The 12456-nt window shown below is 50.6% G+C and overlaps 1 protein-coding gene and 1 long non-coding RNA gene across 2 annotated transcripts in view; one reads left to right on the top strand and one right to left on the bottom strand.

The window, feature by feature from the left end:
* The window catches only part of EXOC6B (exocyst complex component 6B), a 325352-nt gene that overhangs the window by 45012 nt on the left and 267884 nt on the right, over window positions 1–12456 (bottom strand). The window lies entirely within an intron of this gene.
* Window positions 5860–6657, top strand: LOC113955222. Its single transcript, XR_003530471.1, has 3 exons — window positions 5860–5960; window positions 6295–6405; window positions 6535–6657. It is a non-coding gene; the product is annotated as an uncharacterized LOC113955222 (long non-coding RNA).

Raw genomic sequence — 12456 nt, 5'->3', positions numbered from 1 at the left:
CCACAGTCCCTTCCAACCCAAACCATTCCATGATTCTATGAGCACAATCCATTCCAATCCAAACCATTCCATGATTCTGTGACCACAGCCCCTTCCATCCCAAAACATTCCATGATTCTATGACCACAGCTCCTTCCATCCCAAACCATTCCATAATTCTATGACCACAGCCCCTTCCATCCCAAACCATTCCATGATTCTATGACCACAGTCCCTTCCAACCCAAACCATTCCATGATTCTATAACCACAATCCCTTCCAACCCAAACCATTCCATGATTCTATGACCACAGCTCCTCCCAACAAAACCATTTCATGATTCTATGACCACAGGCCCTTCCATCCCAAACCATTCCATGATTCCATGAGCACAGCTCCTTCCAACCCAAACCATTCCATGATTCTGTGAGCACACTCCCTTCCAATCCAAACAATTCCATGATTCTGTGACCACAGTCCCTTCCATCCCAAACCATTCCATGATTCCACAACAATCCTTGCTCTTACCCCCCGCAGTAAACTAAGGAAATAATTTCACAAATCCAAGTAAGACCCTTGGATGCTCCAGGAATCACCCCCCCAAAGGCCTTCCTGACTCGATCTTTGATAATCCCAAATGCAAATCCTTAAGCCAAGCTTAAAACACGAGCTGGGGAGTGGTCCCAGACTCCTGCCAGGCCCAGCCTGAGCCACAGCCGTTCCACGGAGGATTCCTGCTCCGCCTCGGCCAAAATATGTTGGCTCCTGTTTTTTGGCTTCCCATCTCCTGCAGGCAGGTGTGAGCCCAGCCTTCCCTCGCAGACACCCCACCGTGCTGGGAGCACTGGAGGCTGCTCCACTTCCTCGCTTATCAGACGAGTCCTTGTGGGAATCTTGGCAGCAGAGCTCCGAAGACAAGCTTGGCTTCGCTCCAAACGCTTGGTTGGAAGCACCTTCCAGGCAGGATCTGTTCCGATAAGGGATCTCTGGCTTCCTCCTCCCCTTCGCCCCGACATGTCCGTGGGTTTTCTGATCCCTGGGAAGGTCTGGCTCCAGAAGGTCAGCACCCACCGTGCTGCTGGTGTTGCCTTTGACCTCCTGCACTTTCACGGCTGGAAAACCTCTGGGGTCTGGATTTTACCAACCTGTTGTGCTAAACACCCAAGGAAGGACCCTCATGAACTTCTCCAACATCAATTCAGTCCCAAAAAACCCACAACAACAAAAAAACAGCTGCTTCTCTGGAGATCATAGAACCAGAGTATGGTCTGGGTTGGGAGGGACCTTCAAGATCATCCAGTGCCACCCCCTGCCATGGGCAGGGACACCTTCCACTAGCCCAGGTTGCTCCAACCTGGCCTTGGACACTTCCATGGATCCAGGGGCAGCCACAGCTTCTTTTGGAACTTGTGTCAGCACCTCACCATCCTCACAGGGAACAGTTTTTTCCTTGTGTATAATTAGGAAATGATCCCTTCCAACATGGAGGTGACCAGTTATGGAGTTAGACCATAAAGGTATAGAGGATCAGGACAGAACTCCTTTGGTCTGCTCGAGATTTTAGGAGGACTTTGTTCCACATCATTAAGGTTCCTCACCATCCTTGGAGGTCTGAGGAGGTTTAAATGACATTCCCAAGGCAATAGCAGCAGAGCAAGGGGGTGGCTCACTCCAAATCCATGGGAAGAGCCCTGTTTGCCTGTGTTTGTAAGAAACTGGTGACCAAAACACCCAGAAAACACATATTTAAATGCTGGATTCAGAGATCTGATAACCAAATGCCACATGCAATGGATGATCCATAAGGACCCATTCCCACACACCACTCTGGAGCAGGGACCGGGATATTCTCCCTTGGGCAAAGGGGCACAGAGTGGATTTATTTCTCTAGAAGGTTTTACCACCTGAGCTTTCTGATTCGGGGTTGCTGGGAGATTTGGGATGTCTCTGGAAGACAAACTCCAGGTATGCAGTCTTATTTAACCTGAAGATCCCTAAAATCTGCTAACTTATGCTAGAAACATTCACCTTCTCGTGCCAACAAAAAGGACACTGGGATATCAATCACGAATTCCTGCAGCATCAGTTACTGGGGTTGCAAAGCTCAGGATCAAAATAAAGCCAAACCTGCCAGTCAAAACACCAAAGAACTTCAATCCCTCCTGTCTCTTGTGCCTCGCCACGATCCTGAGCTACTCCAGGCTGACAACACAATTCCTCCAGGTTGTAACTCAGCAACTCGCTCTAATTGCTCTGGAAAAAAATCTCATTTATTAGCCAGGCTCCAAACCATCCATTCTTTGCCAGCATCCAAACCAAGAGCAGATTCTGCAGGAAAGGAGCTGGAATTCTCTCTCTCTCCTGGAGGAAGCTATCTTGGTCACAGGAAAACTCAGGATTCATGACCTCCAGGTAGGGGGGTCAAGGGAAATTTGCTTTGTGGGGATATTTTCTCCCCAAGTTCCTATGAAATGACTTTCCCTGGAGAGGCTTTGCCAGGCATATGAAGAGCAGCTGTAGGAAAACACGGGCTGGAGGTTCAGAAAGAGGGTTTAGTGGGATCTGAAGGGGTCAAACTCCCACTTAGCCTCCAGTGTGGGGGCAGGTGTCCATGCTTGGAACGAGATGACCTTTAGGGTCCCTTCCAACCCAAGCCATTCCGTGATTCCATGATTCTCTGAAGACAAGGCACCCACAGCTCCCAGAGCCGAGGTTCCCTGTGCTGCTTCTCCAAGGAGACAACAGGCTTGAGGTTACACTTGGAGAACTCTGTACAGACAGTAAACACGAGGAAATTAAGTCAGGGTGGAAGCAAACACATCGTAAATCCCGGTGCTGGTTTGTTCCCTGCTCATCACCCCACACGAACGGCCCCTTTCCCTGACACCGGAATAATTTGCCCAATTGTCAGGAGCAGCAGGGGCAGAGCTGCCGAAAAACCAGCACCACAAACACGTTGGCAGCAAGAGGCACTTGGAAAAACTGCATTTTTGGGGAAGTTTCCATCCCGTAAACACCACAGGAGTTCGATCAGGGCTGGGAATTCTTTTCCTTTCTGTTCTAACTTAGTTCTTGTTCCAGTGCCAGGTTACACAAGGGAGGGAGCGTGGCTCCATCAGGAGAGTGTGTAACCAGGGTTGTGTAGGTGCAACCAAGGAGCCACTTTGCTGCCCTGAAATCTCCACCTCCTGTCCCTGGGCATGGAGACAGCTTCCCCAGGGAACATAGGCTGTTGTTCCACCACTACCCACAGTGTGCCTGTAAAGGTGCTAAAATCTCAGAATGTGCTGAGCTGGAAGGGACCCCCAAGGACCATCCAGTCCAACCCTCTGCCTCTGCCCAGGCAGTTGAACTGCAGTGAGGTCTCCCCTCAGTCTCCTCTGCTCCAGCTGAACACACCAAGTGCCCTCAGTGTCCTCACACGGCTTCAAACCAAGGCCCTTCCCCATCTTTGTTGCCTCCTTTGAACACTCTCCAATGGCTCAATATCTTATATTTCAGTGACCAAAACCTCCACAACCTCTTTGTCATCCACTGAGCCCCGAGTCCAAACAGAGCTTACGACAAACCAAAGACATGAGCACCCAAAATCGCCTCCTCCAAACGCGTTTTGGTCACTCTGGGGGGACAAAACCCCTCCTGTTCCTCGAAGCGGCGGCACCAGGATCACACGAGGGGATGGGGATCCTCACTGGTGCCAAGCAGGAGCTGTCAGAAAGCCTCCCTTCCCAGGGAGGATCCGTGGCGTGGCCGGCAGCCAGGTGGGGGAACAAAAGGGCGCCCGCTTGGTTTCCCCTCCCGTTATTCAATCCCGGGCTCAAGCGCTCACACCACGTTGGCCTCCTCTCTGCTGACGGATCCTCGGTGCCTGTCCCAGCTCCAGCACACGCAACGAGGTCTCACCTTCCTCAGGCTGCACGTTCTCACCTCCCCTCTCCCGCAAGGCATCCCGGGCCAAAACCTAACGTTCCTTAAATTTGCCGGATGAGAGCGCGTTAACAGGCAGATCTTTCGAAACCCTCCCATTCTTCTCATAATTTATTGATGAAAGGATTCCTCGCTGGTTAGGCAATATATCCCTCCGGATGAAAGCCTGGCTACGTTTCCCTCCTTTTCTACCACCCTCGGTAACCGAACCTCCTCTCCAAGGGGCCCCCCGATGAAAAATTCACGACTCGCCGACCGCGCCGCCGGTCGTGCTGCTGATGGATCGCGTTACTTTTTACCTGTTCAGATTAATCAGGTTACAGCTCCGGGCCTGCCAACAAAGCACGGCCTCACACCTCAGCTCCGGCGCCCAAATCCACGTCCAACATCCGAGTCGGGCAAAGGCTGCGCGAGCGCGGCCAAGAGTGAAACCAAGCCCGGGCCGCGGCTTTTGCCGCCTCTTCAGGTTGAAATAAAGCTTCGTGTGCACCCCATCCAGGGTGCAAAAGACATCTGGGCTTCCAAAGGGTGAGGTACGGAGCTCTGTGCCAGCCCGGAGCAGGAGCTGGGTGGTGGGAATTGAGATTTTGAGGAGTTCTGCTGGTTTAAAGCTCAGTCAGGGGAGGTTTAGGTTGGATGTCAGGAAAAGGTTCTTCCCCCAGAGGCTGGTTGGGCACTGCCCAGGCTCCCCAGGGCAGTGGGCACAGCCCCAAGGCTGCCAGAGCTCCAGGAGGGTTTGGCTGATCCTCTGGGACTCTTGGGGTGTCCTGTGCAGGGCCAGGAGTTGGACTGGATGATCCTGGTGGGTCCCTTCCAACTCAGCATGTTCTAGGATTTTATGAAAACAGCATCTCCATGGGAGCTCCCAGACTGTAAAACCAGCACAAAGCCTCTCGTCCCTCTCAGGTAGGGTTGTCTGGAAGTTTAATTTTTGTTTTTAATGATCTGAGACGCTCCTAAATGAAAGCTGGGAGAGAAATACCCCAAAATACTTCACAAAATTCAGTGCTCGCCCAGGCAAAGTTTATCACTGGGAGTAACTCTCATCTCACCAGAGGACAAGGCTCATATATCTTTTCAGTGCTTAAACCCAGCTTAGTGGTCCTTAGGATTTTACTGCCTGGGAGTAAATCCTGACTCTGAGCTTGTTTGATGGAGCACTTCCACCCCCGACTCAGCCCCAGACCAACCGAGGAGTCGCGGTTTGATCGAGCGGAACAAACCCACCCCAGAAAGATGTTTTAAAACCTTGGGAACACGTTGCTTTTTCATATAAAAATATATCTTGGGCATTTTAAAAGAAGGAATCGAGGTAACGGTTCTACCCACAGACACACATGACATGGGCTGGGGTTATGGATCATCTGGCTGGAATTGTAGGTGCTGCTTATTCCTAAAATCTAACTCAAAACCAGGGATGTAGCAGCCCTGGGAACAACAGCACAAGGACATGGAGCTGCTGGAGAGAGTCCAGAGGAGGCCCCAGAGACGCTCCAAAGGCTAGAGCCCCTCTGCTCTGGAGCCAGGTTGGGAGAGCTGGGGGGGTTCCCCTGGAGAAGAGAAGGCTCCAGGGAGAGCTGAGAGCCCCTGGCAGGGCCTAAAGGGGTTCCAGGAGAGCTGGAGAGGGACTGGGGACAAGGGATGGAGGGACAGGACAAGGGGGAATGGTTTCCCATTGGAAAAGAGGAAATTTGGGTGGGATGTTGGGAAGGAATTGTTGTCTGTGAGTGTGGGGAGGCCCTGTCCCAGGTTGGGCAGAGAAGCTGTGGCTGCCCCTGGATCCCTGGAAGTGTCCAAGGCCAGGTTGGAGCAACCTGGGCTAGTGGAAGGTGTCCCTGGGTAGGACTGGATGATCTTGAAGGTCCTTTCCCACCCAAACCATTCCATGATCTTATGACATCCTGGTGCTGGACTAACCCACACGAAGGAACCACCAACCTCCCACAAATTCCAGCCTTTGCTTCGTCCGCCCATTCGGCTCAAACCAGAACTGTTGCTCAACTTGTTCTTCTTGGCTTAACCTTAACCAGACAACCAAATACTAGTGAAATGAGGTAAGGCTTCACTGTGGGAACCACAGGTAACTTCTGGAGCCAAATTCCTCAGCGGAGCAGTTCCACCACCGTAATTGTGCCGTCACTCATCACCAATGTCATGGAGATTATTCAACAATTAAATGAACTTCTGAGAATTGCAGCCCTAAGACAAACCCAAGGCAGCAATTTTTAACTCATTGCATTTCCAATAAAAATTCAGAGGCCAAAAGGCAACTCAAATGGCAGTATAATAGAATATAATAATAGTAATAATAATAATAATAACAATAATAACAACTCTGAGGAAGGGGCAGTAACAATCAGTGAACAAACAATGCTTTGGATTTTCTAGGAAAAAAAACAAGGCACTTTCTTAAGCAGAAAGAATTCCTTTAAGGAATTTTCTTAAGCAACTATGGTAGGTTTGGAGCAGCGTTGAAGCTTCACAGTTCATTGCTCAGAGGTGGGAAAAAAACCCCCATTTCTTAATATTTTAATAGTAATTATGAAATTCAAATCTAGTGGTTGGCAATGATTGGCCTCATTGTGGTGTTTTCTAGTGTTCTTTTTTTTTTTTTTTTATACGAACCAGAAACCAACTCGTGAACTTGAACAAGCCCTCAAGTCCCACAGGAGGTGGGACGCACCCGTTCAGTATCTGTGCAAAAGTCAAGGACACAAAGTGTCCAACGTCATCCAAAGCCAAACCCAGAGCTTCCCAACTCCCAAAACTATCCATGGAAATTCCCTTTCTTCCCTCTCCCAGCAAGCCCTGGAAGAAATTCCTGGAAACACGGTTGGTTTCTCCGATTTTCTTCCGCGCTTTGGATCTCCGGCACGACCCGGGGTGGCCCTGGGTCTCCTGACTCTTCATCCACCATGGGCACAAGGCCGAGGTGGTGTTTGCTTCCCGTAAATCACATCTTCACTTCTCTTTTATCCTGAAATGCCCAGAAGTGATTCCTTCCCAAGGCCCAGGATTCCCTGAGGAAGGGGAGAGATTCTCAGAAAAGCCGAGCGCTCCAGCGATGAAAGGAATGCGCGCGGAGCGGCCGGCGAAGAGCTGATGACTTCAGCCGAGGGCCTGAACATCTGGCTTAGTTTAGCCTAAAGCCAGAACCAAACCACAGTCTCCTCAACTCCCCTGGCACCGCTCTCCTGAAAAATCACACAGCTCTGAGATGACAGTTCGGAGCCGGAGCGGCAGCGAGCGGATCTCGTTTGATGAGGTGTCAAGTACGACCGTCCTCGCTGGAGCAAATCTGATGATACAGAGCTGGGATCCCCTGGGAACGTCCTTCCATCGTGGAACCGGATGGGTTTGGTGAAGCTGAATGTGTTTAACCCCCACTGAGACACGGTGAAGCTAGGAGGTGTTGGCAGAGCACCTCTGAGACCCCCAGGAGCCCCAGACCAAGAGCTTTCTCCAGTGCCACACCACACAGCAAAGCCACATTCTCTGCTTCTGCACTTTCTTTTTTAACCCTTTTTTCCAGCAATTACGTGGGAAAGGTATCCATGAAGCAGCTCCAACCACTCACAGCATCACAGAATCATGGAATGGTTTGGGTTGAAAGCAACCTTAAGGATCATCCAGTGCCACCCCCTGCCATGGGCAGGGACACCTTCCACTAGCCCAGGTTGCTCCAGCCTGGCCTTGGACACTTCCAGGGATCCAGGGGCAGCCACAGCTTCTCTGCCCAACCTGGGACAGGGCCTCCCCACCCTCACAGCCAACAATTCCTTCACAATATCCAATTTAAATCTACCCTCTTTCAGCTTAAAGCCATTGCCTTTCATCCTGTCACTGCCTGTCCTTATCCCAAGTCCCTCTCCAGCCTCATCGTAAGCCCCCTTGACACACTGGAAGGTGCTAGAAGATCCCCCTGAGGGCTTCTCTCCTCCAGGCTAAGCTTCCATGCCTTGGAAAACACACTCAGGTTGTAGTTCCCTGGGCATTGAAACCCAGGGGACAACAAGGGCACTGAGGTCACCAAAAGAGTAAGAATGACACAAATCTACTTCTGTTCATTTAAGGCAAAACTTGTGACTTTAAAGATCAGATGAGTTGGGTTTTTAACGTGCTCCCAGACACAACCAAGGCAAATTTAAGCTTCAGGACCATTTTCAGCAGGAGGGAACTGCTCCTCATGTTGCCTTTGTGCAGGGATGGTGGTCACACCTTCACAGGGTGAAAAACCATCGGTCAGTGGGGTCCTGACAAGTGTTGTGACATCTGTAAAGCTGCCCCAAACACGTTGTTGGAGGTTCCAGCCCAGGGCAGGATGAATGTGGGCACGGTCAGAGAAGAGCAACGAGGTTGGGGAAGGGTCTGGAGCACAAGTGGTGTGAGGAGAGGCTGAGGGAGCTGGGGATGCTCAGCCTGGAGAGGAGGAGGCTCAGGGGAGGCCTTCTCACTCTCTACAGCTCCCTGACAGGAGGGGGGAGCCGGGTGGGAGTCAGGCTCTTCTCCCAGGAACCAGCAGTAGGACAAGAGGGCTCGGCCTCAAGTTGTGCCAGGGGAGGGTTAGGTTGGAGATTAGAAAGAATTTCTTTCCAGAGAGGGTGATCAACCATTGGAATGGGCTGCCCAGGGAGGGGGTGGAATCACCATCCCTGGAGGTGTTTAAGGTGAGACTGGATGTGGCATCAGTGCCATGGGCTGGGAACCACAGCGGGGTTGGATCCAGGGTTGGACTTGATGATCCCAGAGGTCTTTTCCAACCTGGTTGATTCTATGATTCTCTGATTCTGTGACTCTATAGGAATCCCGGGAGCACAGCAAAGCTCTTCACCGTCACAACCACAGGCGAGGAAAACTGGAGGAAAGTAAGAGGGTGCAGGGTGGGAGATGTCATCTTCAAAGAGACATCATCTCCATCTCCATGTTTTCAACACAGAATTTCCAAGGTTGTTCTTCTGGTTGGAAGGTAGCCCCTTGCTTTTGAAAACACCATGTTCCTGGGAGTTTCTCGGGGTATTTTGCAGCCAAAAGGGTGGTAGGCAGAGAGTGGGGAAACTTGACAGCTTATTTGAAGTGAGCCGAGCATGGGGATGGTGGTGGAAGGATGTTGGGAGCCTCACAGACCTTCCAGATCCGGCTTTTTCCCGGATGCTGCTGGTTGGTGGGTGCTTGGCATCTCCAGCTCCTCCTCCAGCTCATCCTGCTCCAAGGACTCACCTCCCAGGGATCACAGAATCCTGGGATGGGTCGGGTTGGGAGAAACCTTAAAGATCATCTCATTCCAACCCCCTTCCACTATCCCAAGTTGCTCCAACCTGGCCTTGGACACTTCCAGGGATGGGGCAGCCACAGTTTCTCTGGGCAACTCCTTCCAGTCTTCCACCACCCTCCCAGCCAGGAATTCCTTCCTAAAGGTAATTTGGGGCTCTGAGCTCAACAGGAGCCTTTCCACAGGCAGCAGCTGCTCCCACGGGATGGACAAACGTCCTCAAGAAAACTAAACCCCATCACACACACGGTGATTTCCAGCCCCGCTGATGGAAGACAGATTTAAGCTCCTGTGCCAGAGCTGCTGCATCCAAGCCTTCCCCACCCCCCAAAAAGCTGATTTCATCAAAAGATCCGATTGCAAGCCTATCGTTTACCCCCAGAAACTGAAAAGGAAAAAAAAAAAAATCCCTTTAGCATAATCTACTTAAAAAAACTAAATCTCATTTGTAGGTTATTAGAGCTGCCCCAGCCGGGAACAGCCGTGCCCGGAGCTCCCACGGATTTTTGGAGGAGAAGGGAGCCCGGAGTGGGCTGCAGTTGAGTGTTTGGACAAGTTTCTGAAGGGCTCATCTGCTGCTGTGCCAGCCCCGAGCAGCTCCAGTGGAAAATCCGGGAGTGAAAATCCGAGTAAAAGTGACGGATCCGCGCTGGGGACGGGGCCGTCACTCAGCTCCTCGGCAGCTCCCGCCTCCAGCCACTGTCCGTGTGTTTTCCATTTAGGAGCAGAAATCCCGGCTCTGCTGCTCTGTGCAGACCTCCCACCACACTCCAGGGGCACGGCTGGCTGCTGGTTGCTGACCATAAGCAGCTAAAACGACCCTTTTCCACCCTAAGTGTGTTTTAAAAGAGGAGTTTCAGGTACCCCAGGAGTTTGCAGGAAGATGGATTCACTCAAAAAAGGGAAAAAACTCCTTTCCCCCTACCCCCCCCACCCCAGTTGCTGCTTGGCTTTTCCTCAATATCCAGCTTTTCCTGGAGGAGAGGAGGACACTGAGGCAGGGGGACTCTGGCCAAGTGTGGGGTGCAGAACTGCAGCCCCGGTGCATCATTCCCTGCCGGCTCCATCCCCGATCCCAGAAACCTGGATCCTATTAGTGGCTTTGGCAGAGCCTTTGAGCCAGTACTGTGCTCATGTGAACGACTCCTGTGACTGGAACACGGGACTTTCCTGCTCCATGATTCAGATTCCAGCCCAGCAGGGCTGCTGGGATTGAGTTCAGGGTTTTGGGAATCTCTGAGGAGAGGGAGCGATGGGATGTCAGGAGATGAGCAGCCTCTGCTTTGAAGGATTATCAGAACCACTGATAATTTACTTTGTCAGGTTTTTAGACCTAAAAACAGGTGGAGGTTCATCCTGAAACATGGTAATGCTCAGGACAAGAAGGAAAAGGTTGGTCATTCCATTTTTTCCCAAATATTTTTGTATCAAAGCCCTCAAAATGACCCCAACGAGGGGCAGATGAATCCCATTCTTGGAGCAACCTGGTCTACTGGAAGGTGTCCCTGCCCATGGCAGGGGGTTGGAACTGGATGGTCTTTAAAGTCCCCTTCCAACCCAAACCATTCCGTGATTCCGTGACATCCGGGCAGGTGGTTTCTTCCCACAGAGTAATTCTCCAATTTTTCCAACTTTCCACTGGTTTAATTTTAAAAACAAACTGTAATAATTATATTTTCAGCACCACGCTGGTCCCAAACTAAAAGCTGAGATTTTACAAGGTTGATTTTTGGTATCTACCGACCTAAAAGAGGAAAAAAAGAGCACCAGGACCTTCTCCAAGGGACCAACAGAAGGATGAGAGGAGGCACAGGAGAAATCACAGCGGCACACAAGTTAAAAAAATAACTATTTCTGAGAGGGAAAAAAGGTTAAAGGTACCTGTGAGGAGTCACCAAGAATTTAATTAGTTTATAAAGGCCAAATCCTGCCCCAAAACTTCAGCAAACCTGCAAAAATATTTAAACTGTTCAAGGTCACCACCTTCAAGCCAAGAATCAAAGTCTCCCACTGATCTTGGTCGCTGTCACCACATCCAGGCCTTCCTTCCCAGCACACTGAAGGTGGGAAAACCTTCTGAAATATATTTCTGAGGAAGTTTCAGAAGAAATCTGAATTTTTCTCTTTTCCACACAAAACAGCTGGAAGGGAACAAGCTGCTCTTCCCTTTTTTGGGATCTCTCCTGTACCTTCCAGTGCTGGAGGAGGTCTTAGATTCTGATTAAAAGAGTATTAAAAGGCTTATTTAAGGGGAAAGACCCACCAAATCATATAAAATCTGCAAAGGGATCCCACAGAAGAACAAAAATGAGCTTTCCACTGGATCTAAGTGGTTTGGATTCTTGGAAAGTCAAAGTGTCCTTCAAGTAGGTTTTTAATGAGACAGGAGCAACCCTAAAGCTTTAATTCCAGACTTAATATCTGCACTGATCACTTCAGGTCTGGAACTTGAATCCTGTCCCCCTGAGCCTCGTGCTCCAGGTGGGATGGGTGGGAATCCCCACATTCCACGGGGCAGGAGAAATCAAGGGTTCCCCTTGCTCTTCACCTGAAGTGCCAAGCAACAAAACTCCTCCCTTGCTTGTCCACCTCTCACCTGGGGACGAACTCTGCTTCAGAAAAAGCAATAATTGACATTATTCCCTTAAATTCTACAATGCTTGGACTCGTTTGGCAGCTTCAAAATGCTCAGAAAGTTATTCCCTGATGGAATTCATGTTCTCAAAACACAGCAGACTGGGGAGGCCCCCCATCTGTGGTGCCCAGTTCAAAATAAAGCCAATTGAGATTGTGCTCGTCGGGAATTTGAGTCAAACAAGTGTAAAACGTGAGATTTCCCTTCATAAAAACTGCTCCTGGGGGCTCTGAGGAGTAAAGCCAAGTGTAAAGTAAAGCATCAGAGCAGAGACAGACCTGCAGACAGACAGGTGTGCCAGGAGAAATGAGGGAATCAAAGCAAATCATCCCCAGGTCCCGTTGTCCCCTCTGTGGCAACACAGCCCACGAGGACACAGAGCTGGTTTGGAACATACCAGGGAGAAGAAATCAAATAATCACAGAATCCCAAACTGGTTTGGGTTGGAAGAAACCTGAAAGAGCATCTCATTGCACTCCTGCCAGGGGCAGGGACACCTTCCATTAGCCCAGGTTGCTCCAACCTGGCCTTGGACACTTCCAGGGATCCAGGGGCAGCCACAGCTTCTCTGCCCAACCTGAGACAGGGCCTCCCCTCCCAGCCAGGAATTCTTTCCCAATATCCCACCCAAATCTCCCCTTTAACA

The sequence above is a fragment of the Corapipo altera genome, unplaced genomic scaffold (genome assembly GCF_003945725.1).
Source record: "Corapipo altera isolate COAL_440 unplaced genomic scaffold, ASM394572v1 295, whole genome shotgun sequence".
NCBI classification, from domain to species: Eukaryota; Metazoa; Chordata; class Aves; order Passeriformes; family Pipridae; genus Corapipo; species Corapipo altera.
The sequence above is the reverse complement of the archived record's forward strand: the minus strand, read 5'-3'. Positions and strand labels throughout refer to the sequence as shown.